This window comes from Stegodyphus dumicola, chromosome X1 (genome assembly GCF_044657685.1).
Source record: "Stegodyphus dumicola isolate Sdum_Otavi_A_Nest chromosome X1, ASM4465768v1".
Taxonomy (NCBI): Eukaryota; Metazoa; Arthropoda; class Arachnida; order Araneae; family Eresidae; genus Stegodyphus; species Stegodyphus dumicola.
This window is the reverse complement of record NC_140780.1, coordinates 61,701,033-61,718,748: the sequence shown is the minus strand read 5'-3', so window position 1 is coordinate 61,718,748 and position 17,716 is coordinate 61,701,033. Positions and strand designations below refer to the sequence as shown.

The 17,716-nt window shown below is 32.7% G+C and overlaps 1 protein-coding gene across 3 annotated transcripts in view; it reads left to right on the top strand.

The window, feature by feature from the left end:
* Nucleotides 1–343: 343 nt before the first annotated feature.
* LOC118187314 (pre-mRNA-splicing factor 38B-like) overlaps nt 344–17,716 on the top strand; it is a 74,856-nt gene continuing 57,483 nt past the window's right edge. Inside the window, exons 1-2 of one of the 3 annotated variants that reach the window (XM_085807676.1) lie at nt 344–556; nt 9,512–9,600. The gene's annotated coding sequence lies outside the window, so the exon portion shown is untranslated. Of the gene's footprint in view, nt 557–9,508; nt 9,601–17,716 lie in introns of all 3 variants that reach the window. The other 2 variants (XM_085807677.1, XM_085807675.1) reach the window with 2 other exon arrangements.

Below are 17,716 nucleotides of genomic sequence, written 5' to 3'. Positions count from 1 at the left end.
GGATATTTTCTACTTCTTTTCCTTTTCTTTCTATATGGCCCCCTTTTTTTTTTTCCTCTCTATTATTTTTGGGCCATTTATTTTAAATTTTATTTTGTCCCATCTTTTCTTCCTGGCCTTTTGAACTCGTACAAGATGTACGAAGTTCCTTTTTACTCTCCTCAAATACGAAATTGCCCCCCTTTCTATATACCTTTCCTTCGCACCTATGCTTGATTTTTCGCCCATCGGTGCAGAAAGACTTAGCGGGTGCAAAACAAGACATCTGTCTACTTTGTCTGTCTGTCTGTCTGTCTGTTAAAACGTAGTTTAAACTTACATGACGTAGTAACAAATGTGACGTCATTCAGTATTTCCCTCCGCGTATTGGAAGTTGGCTTTGACCAAGATAATTTTTTTTTTTTTTTTGTGATTTAAAAAAACGTAATTAAGGTGTAAAATATCGTAGAACATCATCACTGAATAAAAATTGTTGGTTTCAGTAACAAGATAATTTGTTGGTTCAGTGCTGTTTTAGTTACACGTTTTTGTTGTTATTGCTGAATTCTGTGATCGGGTAAGTCATATTAGCCGTTAGGCTTATTATTTGTATCTTAATTTAAAGTGTGTTGTGCCTTCCAAACAGAGCTATATTTCGACCAAAAATAACAAAACATTGCAATAATAGGGAATACCTGTTGCTATTACACTAGGTGAATATGAAACTCGCGTGTTTTTATTAAGGAAATATTTACACCCCACAATGAGTACTTCTGGAACATGTAAGAAGATATTTCTCTGTGTAGAGCAATACAGCAGTTCCTATATTTTTATTTCAGGAGAGAGTCGACAAGTAAGGATTGTTTAGGAAAAATCGAACCAGTGAAAGAAGGCTTTGATTTTCGACGGCAGTAATCGTATTATAAATATTATATAAATTAGATAATTATTGATAATATATAATTTAGAATTAAATATATAAATTAGATTATTAATAATAATAAATTAGAATGTTGGAATTAAAATGTTTTAGCTAGTATACTCGAATTTTAAAAGCATAGTATCTAGATTCAGAGATTTCCATGAAAAAACTTAAGGTTTTATGTCTGCGAACATTTCGTTACTTTATATTCGAAGAATGCGTATATAAAAGTGCTGACCACTGTATGTAAATGTTAATTAGCATACCATTACAACCAGCGATTTTATTTATATGTGGAAAGTGCGTGTGAATCTATGAACTATCGAATTTTATGCATAAGTTGCTTGTGGTCATTAATGTTCGGTTGATCTTTAGATTATGGTAACTTGGCGATTTTTTGGTGAAAATTTGGCGACCAACTCTCCTACAGCAACCCTTTATTTTTTTTTTCCCGCCGCCATTTTGTCTTCATGAAGTAAAAACATGTTTCTTTTCTTTTTATCTACTGAACACTTCTTCCAAGAATCTACTAGCCGAATTACACTTATACTAGAAATTTTATCTAACAAAACTGCTTAATCATGACAAATATTCACTGCAAAATTGGGAAAAAGTGCACAATACCATACTCCTTACGCGTTTTTCAAAATAACACATACACATAAACCATGTACACGTCGACTTATTTTTACTTAAAAAAAATCCCAGAATTACACAAAAATGGCATTGCGCACACTCTTCACTATATCCATGTACACTGCTTTTTTCTCATAAATTAGAAAAATTTTACGAAAATACATGACAATTTTCTGAATCTTTAAACCCAGTAAAAAGAACATATATAAAATTTACCTGATCGCGAAAAAGTATATACCCTTTCCAAATATGAACATTTCCACATATAAAATAAATAAAATATCCAAAAACTTTTACCTCTAAATCATCTATTATATTATAAACGTCACCAACGAATTCATACCGCAAGCATTACAAATACTTAGAGTCAAATATTTAAATTATTTCCATGCACGTTTACTTCAACTAAAACGTATACCAAATTCCTACAAACATAAAATTCACAAAATAACTATCATTTAATTAAAATATCACTAAACCATGTACGCGTCGACTTATTTTTACTTTAAAAAAAAAATCCCAGAATTGCTCAAAAATGGCATTGCGCGCACTCTTCACCATATCCTTGTACACTGCTTTTTTCTCATAAATTAGAAAAATTTCACGAAAATGCATGACAATTTTCTGAATCTTTAAACCCGTGAAAAAGAACATATATGAAATTACCTAATAACGAAAAAGTATATACCCTTTCCAAATATGAACATTTCCACGTATAAAATAAATAAAATATCCAAAAACTTTTACCTCTAAATTATCTATTATATTATAAACGTCACCAACGAATTCATACCGCAAACATTACAAATACTTAGTGTCAAATAATTAAATTATTTCCATGCATGTTTACTTCAACTAAAACGTATACCAAATTCCTACAAACATAAAATTCACAAAATAACTATCATTTAATTAAAATATAATTAAATTCAAAAACACTACTTAAAATATAAATAAGCACATACATTAAATTAATAAAAATTAGCTTACAATCCTAATTACTTTAAACTAAATCATTGCTAATAACAATTTTCCCAATAATACCAAATTACTTTACTTCCACCTTACATTTAGAACAATGCATAAAAATAATATCCTCAAATAATTAAAAATACTAACTTACCTAATCTTCTTCAGAATCTTGCTTACATGGTGGATACACTTTTATTATGGATTCAATAAAATTATTGAACGATTTTTTCTGCAAATTTTTTCTCCACACTTCCTCCGCTAAATAAAAAGCAAAATTCTCTTTATCACAATGCCTCGGAATGGCACTTTTTATAGCACTCCACGTGCCCTCTATTGTATTGGTATGTGCACCTGATTCCGGATCTTTAAAATAATATTTGTGGTTCACAGCAAGATGTTTAAAACCTTCATCTTCCAAACATTCATACGATTTCCAGCAATCTGAAATAATTATAGTACCCAGTAGAATATATTCATTTATAAAACTTAATAAACAATCTTTACTTTTATCTCGCACAACCTTAAAAAAACATTTATTACTACCCCTTTCAATCCCACCAAACACCCATTTTCCTTCCACTCTCCTACCTCTCTGATACTTCCGCTTCCCAAACTTACTCTCATCAATTTCCACAACAACATTCATACCACCAAGCGTACCCATATCATTTTCGCAAAATTCCACGCACACTTCCCTACAAAAAGAATTCCAATCAGCTGCAGTCCTACTGCTAATTTCTAAATCCGAAATCCAATAGTCAACTGGCAATCTATTCACCCAATAATGAGAAATCAATCAAATCTCACCCATACTCAAACGACGTTCAGCAAACCACGTACCCTTCCTTACACTTCGTTTCACAAAATGTCCATTTTCACCAGATTTCTTGCACCGCCATTCAAACTTATCAGTAATATCCTTCCTTTCACACAATCTCATTTCATTCCCACATTTTGGACATTCATACTTATCCGCAATTAAACCTACACTCCTACACTCATGCACCATTCAACCAATTCTTTTGAATTATCACACAAACGCATTAAAAATCTAGAATTCACTTTAGACAGCGCCATACAATCCCAAAATTATTCAACCTTACTTCACACAACACACAATGAAGCTTAATACAAAATAATATACAGCCACAGATATTTTTCCAAATTCCCCCTTTTCCGATTAAAGAACCATAATTCGTCCATTAATATCACATGACATATCCCATGATCTCTCATTTCCCTCACACAAAATAATGCGCAATTGGAACTGAGTACTGCTCACATTATTACCAAAGTCCCAGGTAGTAACCTTTATCGCCTCCAAAATGTCGCCAAACTACCAGTTACCATATTCTAAAGATCAGCCAATAGATTTTATTCATGATACTCGTAAATCAAAAGATTACTTTTAGTGCTATTTGAATTAAGAATAACTGATTTGTTTTCACATAAACTCGGAACCGCTGCCACCAAATTCAGAGAAGACAAAATTTTTGGAATTTAGAGAAGCACTAAGCAGCAACGTTAAGGGATGACAAAATTTTTAGAATTTACAAAAAGCACTGGAACCCAAAATTTAGAGCAGCAAAAATGTAGAACTTAAGCACTTGATAGCAGAATTTAGGACCTGTATGTGCAAGAAATAGACGTAAGTATAATAAATAACTAAACTAATACAATTCAAGCTTAATTGTCTCACTGCGTTATAGAAGCAAGGCAAAATTTAACGGAACAACTTCTCTTCCATCGCCAATCTCGTAATACATAGCCAATAATGTATAGCGAACACTATTATAAGCTAGGCTAAAATTATACTGATTCCAAGGAATTTCAGTTAGTATAGGTGGATTGCGCTGTTCCTTAACTTTCTGAATTGATCCAGCTGATTAATTTTTGCAGGTTATTATTATTACAGCACTTTTTTGATAATTAAAGTTTGAACTTTCGATTCTGCCGAAATAATTCTGGAGCTGCAACAGGATCTACAAAGCGGCAGCATGTTTCGATGTTCATTAAACAAAAAGTGGAATTGTTGCAAAAAATGAATAAAGGTGTATTCATCTCAAAATCTTAAGGAGTATGGTATGGGATAATCAACTGTATATGGCATAAAACAGAAAAAGGAACTTTTTGAATTTTTTGGGGATTCCAACACCTCACTCGCAATGAAAGCCGAAAAAATTTAACAAATTAAATTGAAATTTATTCGTTAAGCTAAAAGTGATGGTCAGACAGCGTTGCAGCGAGGGCATGCCATTGATGGGTGCAATGCTAATGGCTGAAGTCAAAGTAGTATTTCATGAAGAAAAAAAGAATTTATAAAATGAATGCATATATTCGACAGGTTGTTTAACCAGAATTAAAGATTGCCATGGTAAAAGGCAGTTAAAAATTTCAGGTGAATACCTGAAAGCTTCAACTGATACTGAAGCGGCTGAACTAGATGAATTGCAGATGAATTCATTTAACTCATTAATAGTGAAAATCTGATGATTTCTGGCCTTGAACTGGTACCACGAAACACCTTGGCAACCTCTACAGAAAGAGCTCTAACTGGTGTCAAAGATTCCAAAGAGAGACCAGCAATTTTAGCATGCACAAATCTGCAGGATTGCACAAGTGTAATCGAAAAAAATACAGGTCCTTGAACATTTAAAGGAGTAAAAACATTTTTCTCGTTATATATCATGCAAATATAACAGCATGGATGACACAAGCATAAATGAATGATAGGTGTGAAGATCGTCTCATACCTGAGGCTCGGCAACATTTGAATTTAGTTGTTGTACCTAATGACGCAAAACTTGCCCTGAATGTATAATAACTGCTCTGCTAACATTTCAATTAAGTTTTAGTGAAAGATAATGTATCTATATTATTATTTCCTCGAAACTGTATGCCTATCATTCAGCCTAACCATATCAGAATAGTGCGTGCACTGAAATGCAAATATAAAGTAGCATTTTTAAAATCCATGTTAAATTTCTTGAATAATGGCAAGACTGTTCAAAAATATTTTAGCATAAAGTCTGCTCTGTGAAGCATCGCAAGACCATGGGAGGATGTTTCCAGATACTTTAAAAACTGCCTGGCATAATTTATAGCCAGCTGCCATATTTCATGGTAGGATGATGAAGATGATAGCCACGAATTTGAAGGTTTTCGGATATTGCAAACCATAGGTGAAATTTTCCAATTAATGGATTTCGTAAAGAAATGTAGAGAAGCGGTAATAAATGAAGATGAAATAGCAGAAATTTTTTATTGCAATGAAACCCCAAGCACGAATGAATTAATGGACGATGAAATCTGTAGTATATTTCTAGATCCAGAAAATACTGCTACCGATATTGAAAAAAGTGATAGGTTATTGAAAACGAAAAAATTTCGATTGACAGCTTAGTCAGAATACTTGACACAGCAATTACAGGACTTGAACAATGGAACTTTGTAACTGAACAAGAAGTTATGCCTATTTATAGAATTAAAGAAAAAATATTAGCAGAAAAAAACGAAGCAACTTGAACAACTTATATTGAAAGAAATGTTTAATAAAGTAAACAAATAAATATTAAGCTCTTTTTTTTTGTAAATTTTGATACTCTTTGGATCATAAATGCTTCATTATTTCATAAATCACAATTTCATATTTTTAATTTTATGATTTCTACATGCCATCTTACTAGATTTAAACTGGTGATCTAATATCCGGAAAAATGCTGAAGTCCTGACCTCGGACATTGTACTGTATTATTAAGTTAGAGCAGCGTCAGTTAAAAAAGGGAGAAAAAAGTTAGAAGAAAACCATGCTTCAATAACATGCCAAATATTATGGCTTGAGAATTTTAACGTTTGAAATATCGTGAGTTGAGATTTCTAGTTTTCGCTTGAAATATTGTCATTTGTTTATTTCGCCATTTTTTTAATACAATGGATTACACAATTTTGCAATTACCGAATGATGAAGAGTCTGCCATAAGATTCTTTCAGGACAAAGGAAAAATTCAGGGCAATAGACTTTATTCTCAAAATGTTCCGATGAGTTAACTCAAACAAAGCTCCTATGGCGCTGTTAGTTTTGCGTGCTTCGGTGAGAAATCAGCCATAGTACGACAGTAGCTTGGAATAAATACTTTAAAGTCTTTTCTTAAAAAGAAAAAATAATGGACGTGTTCTTCTGGAACAATGGGCATTCGGAGGTTTATGCTTCGAAAGCAAAGAATGTTTTGTGGTCATCGTTCACGATCGTTGTGCTACAACATTGATGACAGCCATTCAGGAAAACATCGTGGATGGCAGCATTATATTTTCATAATGATGGAAAGGATATAAGAAAGAGAAATTAAGAAATGCTGGGTCTGAACATTTCACTGTGAATCACAGTTATAATTTTGTAGACCCTGAAACTAGATACCATACCCAAACTGTGAAGCAGTGCTAAATGGAGAAATAAACGTGAGTGGGACACTGCTCGCCATCTATTTGGAATTCATGTGCCTTCGGTTATATTCAAAAATAGAAATTTTTTGTGCAGTATTGAATAAAATTTGTAATTTTATGCCACCTGTTTGATTGACTTTCTCTTTGTTTTGTTATTTTTTATTTATGTGTACAATATTGTAGATTAAAAAAATAAAAATAAAAATTTACTTTCTTTAAGAATTAAGAAATTAAAAAAATATTACTTTTTACGGAACTAATATTTTTTAGTTTTTGAACTGTATTATTATTTCATAATTTTATACTTGGCAACAATTGGTGGAAAAAAAAAGTGGCGCTAGCAGAATAGTACTGGTGTTCTTATGTGAGGGTGCATGTCAGCATTAGGATTAAATATTTTAGTATTTATTGATGGCACAGTGAACATGCTCTTTGTTTAAATATTTTAGAATTAACAACTTTATTTTTTATCACGTCCTTAATGTTCCCCTTTTCGATATCTATAATTGTCCACAAGTTCACACCATCTCAGTCGCCAGATTTAAACCCAACAGAATATATCTGGAGATAATTAGAGGTTAAAGTACGAAGACACAACTTTAAAACAAAAACCAAGCTAAAAACAGTAATGATGTTAAAATGGAGGAACATTAATGCAGATAATTATAAAAAATAAAACTGGTGAACTTTGTATCCAGACTTTTGAAAGCTGTCATAAATACTGCAGGATATACTACAAAATACTGACAGAAATATTGCAATATTTACTAATATATGCAGATGTCTTTAAAGCATATGAAGACTTTTGTGAGGTAACTTTTCTGTTACTTTTTTATTATTAATTTTTCAAGAAAAAAGTTTTAATATGTTCATAAAATAATTACCATAATTTTCTTAAGAAAAAGGGTACTATTCCGTTTTGAGGACCGTAAAAAATTTGGAGTGAAAATGTATGCGTAAAAGTGCCAAATATAGCAAGCACGTCCATTTCACAGCTCGCCAAATCTAGCGTACGTGCTAATTTCAGATTGCGTATGTTATATAGTTCTATATTTCTTAAGACGCCATTGAAATACTAGTTTAATTTTAAAATCATTTTTTGATTTTGAATCCTTTTTTGATATCCCATGGATTTAACAATTTGGGAATTACCCATGATGAAAAGTCTGCAACAGAATTTTGGGTAAAATGCAGAATCACCCATTGCTTGATGGCATTTTTAAGAATTCCACATACTCGGTATCCATGTACACATCAACCTATTTTCACTTTTAAAAAAATATTCCAGAAAATCACAAAAATGGCACTGTACACACCCTTCACTTTATTTATGTACACATCCACCTATTTTCACTTAAAAAGTAAAATTGACAAAAATCCAATTGTTTTTACCCTTGTAAAAAGCGGCAAACAAATAAGTGGGCGATTCTGCACTTAACCAAGAATTTTTTTTAAAGAAAAGGCATCATTCATTATAGAAAATTATGTTTGAACAACCAACAAGATGAAATTATGCTTTAGCGATAACTTGGTAGCGAAATAGCGATGAAAGCAACCATTCAGTTATGTTTAGCAATTTTTATATAAATTATAATAATGTCTGAAATAGTTATTTACTCTTATGCTTCCATTCAATAATGTTTAGCCTTTTTTTATATAAATTATAATAATAAAAAAGTATTATATGAAATTAACTTTTCATCTAAATTAAAACATCAATCTTAAATAGTTGTTTACTATTATACTTCTCTTTCTTGCGTTAGGGTTGCCGCAATTAATTTTGGCAGCACTGTCATCAACAATAGTTTAGCTATTTTTTACGGCCCTCAAAAATGAGTAGTACCAGAAAAAGTTATAAATATTTAAAAAATTCATTCTAAAATATTAATTTGTACTAATGAATAAAAAAGCAATATTTCCCTGAAACTCCTAAGTGTATGAACACTTTTGCGAGCCACTGTACGTAAAGTGATGTTGAACTTCAGATTATTGGTCAGTGTCGCCGATTTGCGAGAACTCGCCAAGTCTTGCAGCATCTTTTTAGCAAAACCTTTTCTTCAACATTAAGGGTTGCAGTTAAGACTATGTAACCAGTTGTCATTTTATTGTATTTCTTGTTATGTGCTGCCTAGCTGATGTCAAAAGTTTTGAATATGTTAATTTTACTTATCTGATTAAGTTGCAAGATAAGGGTGAAAGGTTTGATAGACTTGCTTATGAAAAGAGTGTGTGTCCTTATTTTAAATGTGTGTGTGTGTCCTGATTGAAAATATGAAATTGGTTGAAAAAAAGCATTGCTTCAGGTATTTGTGCATGGTAAGGTGACCATATTTTTAACATTGGTAAAGCGAGACACCATCCAACCAGGGGTGGGCATTCTTGATTAAAAATTTGGTCTAGATGGAGCAACACAAATTTTCATAAAACGCAAAAATAGTATTGTAATATATTTTTTGAAATTTCAACGTAAGTACAATTTACAAATATAATGCATTAAAAAATTACGTATAGTATTATTTTATTCTTTGGCATATTTCTCATTTGAGTGAATTCTTTTAGTAGATTGCTGCCGTTTTTCGTTGAATAACATTTGGACCACTTGTGATGTACAATATCTGAAGGAATGATTGTGATTATTAGCATGAAAAGACGTAAGTCCTGCTGCTAATGCTATTTCCTTTTCTTCGTCTCCATAAATTGTTTTCCAAAAGAATTCCTGCATTTTGGAGGAAGATGCAATAGTTTTTAAATATCTTTCATGTTTCTGTGTCCCTGAGTACTTTGAAATAACATTCTTCCAGCTGGGCGAAACAGAAAATTCACCATTACATTTCTCACATTTTACCGTGTAATCGCTTTACAGGGTTTTTTTAACAAAAGGAAATTCACTTCTTAGATCATCTTTGAATTTACATCTTCTGTTTTTACTACTCGTTATGTTAAAAATCCAAAGAAGTAATTTATTATAAATTTTTATATACAGTACAGAGTTCGAAATCCGAACATTCATTATCCGGAATGATCTAAAATCCAGACCTCAAAACCACCAACAACGTTTTTCTCTTAGGCTTTACGCATGCACATTTGATTACCCCCCCTTCCGCGCATACTAAAACGTCTGGAGAGTCCCGATTCTTAATTTCACTTCGACACCAAATAAAATACCTTTTTATTGAAGAAACAATTATTTTAGCATAAATTTCTACGATTAGTAATTTGGCTCCATTGCAGCGTATCTCCTTGGCACACATCTCAAACCGAAACATTCCACATTAATTCATCGTTGATCTGACTAATCATTATTTATTATACATTCCTTTCATCACCGCATGTTTATCAAAACATAACAAATTGAGCAATGACTCATGTAGCGATGCCTATACAATTCTTTTATGTTAGCAATTGAATCATAAAGGAGTGTTGTAACCTTTTATGTTGACATTATACTTGGCGATAATTTTAGATTAAAGTTAAATGCACTAAAAAAATGTTGACGAAAAAAAATTTACCAAAAATTTCTTTCCATGTGCTAAAAATAGATTTTGTTGATGATACTCATAGGTTCAAAGATTATATTTAGGGCTCTTTGAGTTAGGAATAACTAATTTGTTATTTACATAAACCCAGAACCAGCGCTAGAGCTTCTAATGGGCGCACCGAGCCGCAGAATTTAGGGCCCACAGAGACTGCATCAGGCGGTAAGGTAGCTAGAACTGTCCCTCAATAAGGTATATGGGAATATGGCCTTAGGTGTATGTGGAATTTATTTATTTATTCAGAACTCTGATAAGCCTTAAGCATGTGCAAGAAATAGACATAAGTGTAATAAATAAAGTAATACAATTCAGGCTTAATTGTCTCAATGTGTAATAGAAGCAAGACAAAATTTAACGGAATAACTTGTTGTTAGTTGCCAAGCGCATAGCTAAATATGTATAGTGAAGGATAGCTAAATTTGATGATAATAGCCACTAATTTTAAAGGTTTTCGGATATCGCAAAACAAAGGTGAAATTTTCCAATTAACGGATTTTGTAAAGAAATCTGGAGAAACAGTAATAAATGAACATGATATAAAAGAAGCTTTGCATTGTGATGACAATGTTCTCAATCATCAATCAATTAATGAATGGTGAAATCTGTAGTATGGCTCTAGATCCTGAAAATACCGCTACCGATAGTGAAGAAAGTGATAAACAAGTTATTGAGAACGAGAAAATTTCGATTGACAAGTTAGTCGGAATTCTCGAAACAGCAGTTACAGGACTTCAACAATGTAACTAAACAAGAGATTATGTCTGTCTACATAATTAAAGAGAAAGTATTAGCCTGGAAAAAAAAAAAAAAAAAAAAAGAGAGAAGCAACTTAAACAACTTACATTGAAAAAAATGTTAAGGTAAACAAATAAATATTAAGCTTTTTTTGGTAAATTTTGACAGCCTTTAGATCATAAATACTTCATTATTTCATAAATCACGATTTCATATATTTACTTTTATATTTCTACATGCCATCTTACTATATTTAAACTGATGATCTAATATCCATAAAAATCCCAAATCCGGAATCGCCGAAGTTCCGACGAGTCCAGATTTCGGACTTTTTACTGTATATTGCTTAAGAACATGGTAAGTAGGTACATAATTACATGAACATATTTTATTGTTAGTTTAAAAATTAAATTAATTTGTTTGTTATAATGTAACTATATTTTTAAAATTACTTTAATCCTATATTTCTTTCTAAATAATAACAGTACTAACTTGTATTATTTTTCCTCTGAATTTGCCGTATGTTGTGTCACTTTCAAGGCCGATGCTAGACCTTTTGTCGCCACTATAAAATATAAATAATAAGAGTATTGTCTGCTAAAATTCAAGAAAATTTATGTGTTTATGAAATAAATTAATTAATTAAGTACCAAAATTATCTGAATAGCTGATTTCTAGATATTACTTGTTTAACTAGCACGCAATATGATGTGTATCGTCTGTGAGACGTTTACAAAATGTTTTCGTCATTGCCAGTGCCATTAAGTCCAAACAGTGGTGGTCAAATTCTAACAATTGATCAACAATGCGAACTTTGATAAGTAGTTCTCGATAATCAGTTGTCAACAATTATTTGTTATTATTAAAATTTAACATTATAAAAATTAACAAAAATAATATAAGACTCATATCCTGGCAAAGTAGCCACATGGCCGCTGAAAACGATATTCTTCCGCCATTTCCTAGCTTGTCGTGCATTCTTTCCAAAAATCGGGAAATTTTTAAAACGCCATGGGACAGATTGTTAAAAATCGGGACGTCTGTCCTTGGTGTATGGTGATGTCCTGTGTTTATTTCTTTTATGCAGGAGCTCAAACTAAGTGTAGGAAAGGACTCTTGATTTTCTGAGAGATGTGTACTTGTGATTCTGATTCCTTAGGTAACATATTGCAGGGTCAGAGAATTCATTATGGTAGGTTAGAAGATATTTTATAGAGAGATTTTATAGATGTTTTTAAACTATTCACAGAGGATTATGTTTAAAGAAAAAGTGCTGTGCTTGGAGGGTCTAGAAGTGTGGTTGAGATCAATGAAAATGTTTGCCAAAAGGAAATATTATGAAAAGTGCATGGGTATTTGGAGGTGCTAATTTATTATCGGGTTTGCATTATCCAATACTTAAAATAACCAGTGTTTATCTACCACAAACAATAAATAGATGACTGGAAAAAGTAAAGTTAATTTTTATTACTGTTTCATAGATTTAAACTGAGGGGACTGGAATATTTTTTGTGTTAAAGGATATTGGAAAAAAAAATATATATATATACTCAACAAAATTAAATTTATATTAGAGTACATTTTATTTACATAGTAATGTATATGCGTGTATTTAATAAAAATGAATGAGAACAAAAACATCCACAATAAATTAATGAAATTTAATACAAAATTATCAAGTTTTTTGAAAAACAAAACATTTATTTGAGTTTTCGGAAAATGATCTGATAGTTTTCTTTGCATTGTCTTCTTTAGCATCAGATTGATAACAAATTGTTGAATATCATCCATTTTGTTATTCATTTCACCATTGGAAATGTGTGTCTAAATAACTGCACGTACTTTTTATGATGTTCCTCGTTTCAGATGACGTGGGAACAGGAGCTGCATTAATGATATTCTTTTAGCTTTGAACAAACTCCAAAATGTCTTTGTCTGCGACAATTGGGGCTGTACACACATTGTCATCAACTGCTGTAACAAATTCTTCCAATACTACAGTAGGACAGTCCATTAGTGGCGAAACTTTCTCAAACATTTCATTAAGGTGTTGGCTGAATTTCAAGAATTTTGTTATTTGTTTTGGCCCCAGAATCTGATACTTTTGAGAATCGTGCCCGACCAAAAACGATTTTCACTCGTCCTTGGAGTCACTGAATTCCATGCAACATATGAACCAAACTTACACTGTGATGTACTCCTCACCAAATTCCAAAGCCAACTGATAAAAGACCAGTTCTTTGTAGAAAGGTGAAAGTAGCTTAAATAAACAAACCACAGGCTATTCCAAGGGTATTTCAAAGGCAAGTTATCCTCCTTTCTACGAAACATGTGAAACCAGCTCTCTTTCATTTCGCATCTCGCTTAAATCTCGCCTGCAAGGTCGGTGTTTTGTGTATTTTGTTCATTTCCAGAAGGAATATCTTTTCATGTCAAGAGAAACAAAATGCATGAAAATACATAGTAGTTTGCCGGAACTGTTGTATTATTTTGTGTTAACCATTATTTCGTCGTAAACGCTTTCGCGTTAAATGTGTTTCACAAAATTCACATTCTGACCACTTTTAACATTTTAAACAGTTGCATCTCTTCTTTAACGGGGGTGCATTTACTCATTTCATTATTTCCAACATTTTAAAACTCCCCCCCCCGAGCTCTCCAGCATGGTGTACTGAATATGAGAGCATTTTTCATGCAGAATGCGTACCACATTACCAACTGCCCCACATCCTACTTATTAGAAACTAGACATTCTAGACCTCAGAGATACACCCTACATTCAATTCTCAGCCCAAGAAGTGCTAAATCTAGAGAAAATTAACTTAGTGTTGGCTGGAGAGCCTATCATTTACTTTACATGCATTCTCAGGTTAGTTACACTATTAGCTTAAGTTACTCTTCCACTAAAAGCACATTTTTCAAGCATACAAGATACTTTAGGTATTTAAGAATTCAAATAGGTTTATATAAATAATTTCTTACTTTACATAGCTGAAAACAAACTCAATTTAATTATATGCAACAATTTTCTAAAGTTTGTGAGTATCAAAATTGTTTCATTAGTTTAAAATATACAAACATTTCCTAATTCGGTCTCTACGACTAAAGTTAACAATTTGTTCTGATTCAACCAAGATTCCTTGATTGTAAATGCACAAAACTTCTTGCTTAATACAAAATTGTAAGCATCTTGCTTAATACAAAATTGTACGCTTCTTGCTTAAAACAATAAAATTTTTCTCTACCGAAGCAAAAACTAAAAAGAAATACTAATTCAGAAGTTAAACAACAAAAATCAGCGTTATATTCTCAAATTTTCACAGGACTGGTTTCGATGGTTTTACCGAACCACCATCGTCAGCTGCAAAAGCTCAAATGGGCATTTGCATTCGTCCTTGGAGATTTTTGTTGTTTGACTTCTGAATTAGCAAAAAGAAATCTTTTTAAGGAACTTTGCGCTTTAAATTTAGACTAATATTTAAACAGAAAAATGTTGACTTATCTTTTGCTTGGCAAAGTCGGTCATCCTTTTCTTTACAAATTCTTCCCAGGACAGGACTTGGTTCATCTGTTGGACTCTTAATTAGTTGGGTCCTGTTTCCATTCCTCATTGTCGGCTGCTTCCTTTTCACTCATCTGTCCCAAGCTACCTTCTTTTGGCATTGATTCACCTCTGCATGTGCTGGATGCTTGCAGGCTGTGGCTGAAGAAGTTCCTTGATCTGTCTGGAGAACTCTTGCCTGGTTGGTCGTCTGAGCTCCTTGGTTTCTTACACCTGGGATATTCTTCTGCAATTTGGTGTTTCTGCTGTGGAACTTGCATTAGTGTTTTCCTCTTTCTTTGGCGGCTGGATTCGTTACCTCTGATGTCTTAACTCCTTAAGGGCCAAAGCACGGAGAACGAAGCGCAGTCACGGGACCAGACCCGCTGAAACGGATTGTCGCCACCGGCCCGCGCATTTTCAGCAGTTAAGCCTAATTTTACAAAAAAAAAAAAAAAAAAAAAAATCATATAAAATCAGCATTTTTATATTATGACTGCAATTTTTGAAGTTGTGTATTTAACGTACTTGTTTTTAATGTGTATTAATATAAAGAATATTACATTAATAGAAATAAATTAAACAGGTAAAATACTAAAATCCTAACTATACACACAGAAATAAATACTATAAACATGGAAAAAAAATTACAGATACGAAATTAAAAGAAAAACTAAACAAGAATCACCTGTAGATAATTAAATTTCAATTTAAAAGTTCTGCTTTGTGTCAAATAATTCAAAACAAGGATCGATACACAGTCCTACATTGCACATTTTGCACTCAAAATACATTATTTGATTTCACTTTTCCTTGGTTTTCGCGCACACAGCGCATCTTCTCCTACCTTTATTACCTTTTCCGTCAACATAAATTTTCAGAAAATGTCTTCCAGTTAGACGGAAAGGTGTGGAGTGTCCAGTGATTTTGGACAAATTTTTAAGTTTTTAAGTAAGGTCTCTTAGCCATGGCTAACTGAATGAAACTGAATATAACTCCAACACATGTTCTAAAACTTCTTCAAAAGACACCCAGAAATATTTCATTCCCAAACCCTGTGTAACATCAGGTTTATATTAGAAAACTTCCTGTTTTCTAAATTGGAAAGCAATGTCTGGCATGATGACCGAAAATTGATCAAGGAAAGACCTCTATTGGCGGGATATCTGTTACTGATTACGTCAATATATACATTATATATAATTATATGTAAAGTAAGTACAGAATGCCTGGGTCATTATATATAATGATCATTCAAGGCATTATATATAACAACCTCTTAAATCGGGTAAGAAAAACAAAAACGTTGGCTCTTTCCTGAGAAATGCAAACGAGTAAGACTCATTACGTGTCAAGAAAGCTGATGGTCTTTCCCCTTCTGTAATAATGTTGTAATGTTACTGTTTAATTAACCAAGAAAACTTATGTTAAATTTCAAAATAAATAGAAAAAAGACCAACTGGTGAGTTTTTCCATCAGGGATGTTACACCTGCTATAGTCAGCCGTAACAAAAGAAGCAAATAACATTAGTGAAAACACGGAGCTGGAAGCACTTACCCACATTCTAATAACAAAAATAAGTAAAGAACAAAAAGTGTGTGTGGGGGGGAGAAATTCATAACTAAGTAAACAAAAATGCCTGTGCCTCTTTAATTCACAGGCGTGTTTATAAAGAGCCGAGCCATGATTCCCAGTTTGTTTACACATATAAATCTATCGAAACAAGAAACACAAAACAAACTAATGCCAGTTCATGAAGGTCAAATGCCATATGAATCAACCCATGTGAAAACAGTTACCATTTAGCTCCATCTACTGGCTTTTAAAAATTTAATAAATTGTTACATTTTAAAGTTGTGTATACGGGACGCAGGGCTGGTAGGAGTAGAATCGTTGCGTCTTGTATATGGGGCGCTGGGCTGGTAGGAGAGGAATCGTTGTGTCGTGTTATACAGGATGCTGGTCCTGAATGGTTAATTGTTGTTCCTTCCCTGTTTGCAGGTTGTTAGATCTTGTATAGGGTAAGGTTTCGCCTTCCTTCCTTGCTGACTTGTTCCTTTCTTGCGCTGGCTCCAGTTGTTATTTGGTATAGGCTCATCAATATCACCATTTCTTTCCTTCCGGCTTCACCATTCTTAATTCTTTTTCACCCTGGATACCATTTTAGACATTGAGGGCCCTTCACCTGTGTTTGGCATTTCCTGTAAAATATCTTTGAAAATAGGTATGTCATTATAATCATAGTACTTTTTGAATCGATCCACATTGGCTGTGATATTGCCTGCTCTTTCTTCTTTTAAGAACACTGTTGTGCCACTGATACGTTCAATTATAAATGGGCCTTCAAAATGAGGTTAAAATTTAGTTATTTTTTCTTGAGGGGCACAAGACAACGTTTTTTACTTTCAGCACTTTATTTCTTACATTGGGATTACATTCTTTTCCTATCATAGTTTAGTTTTTGCTTTTCTCTGGCTATGTCTGAATTTCTTATTGCCTCATCTATTATTTTTTAATATAATTTATTTTAAACTCGGCCTCCCTTTTCTAAACAAAGAACAGTTTGTCTAAGAGGGTAATCATTTTTCTCCCCAAAAATAATTCACAAGAAATTTTTCCCATTGGCATTCTCAGAGCAAAATCCAAGTCATTGATGCAGTCATCTCAACATCGGTGATATGTTTTTACATACATAGTTACGAATAATTTTAACAGTGTTCCTATTTACGCTCTCTGCAGTATTTGACTGCCGTCTGTAAGGGACCGTCTTTAGGTGGCGGATGCCAAGCCATGCACATTAACTCTCGAAAATTTGCCTATATAAACCCTGCTGGTATGCGGAGTGAGTTACTCAGTCAGTGCCTTGTGTTGTGTGTTGATAGTCAGTCATTGAGCAGGTATCTCAAAGTCTAACGCCAAGTTGGTCGTCGTGTGCATCGAGAGTCTTTTTAGTG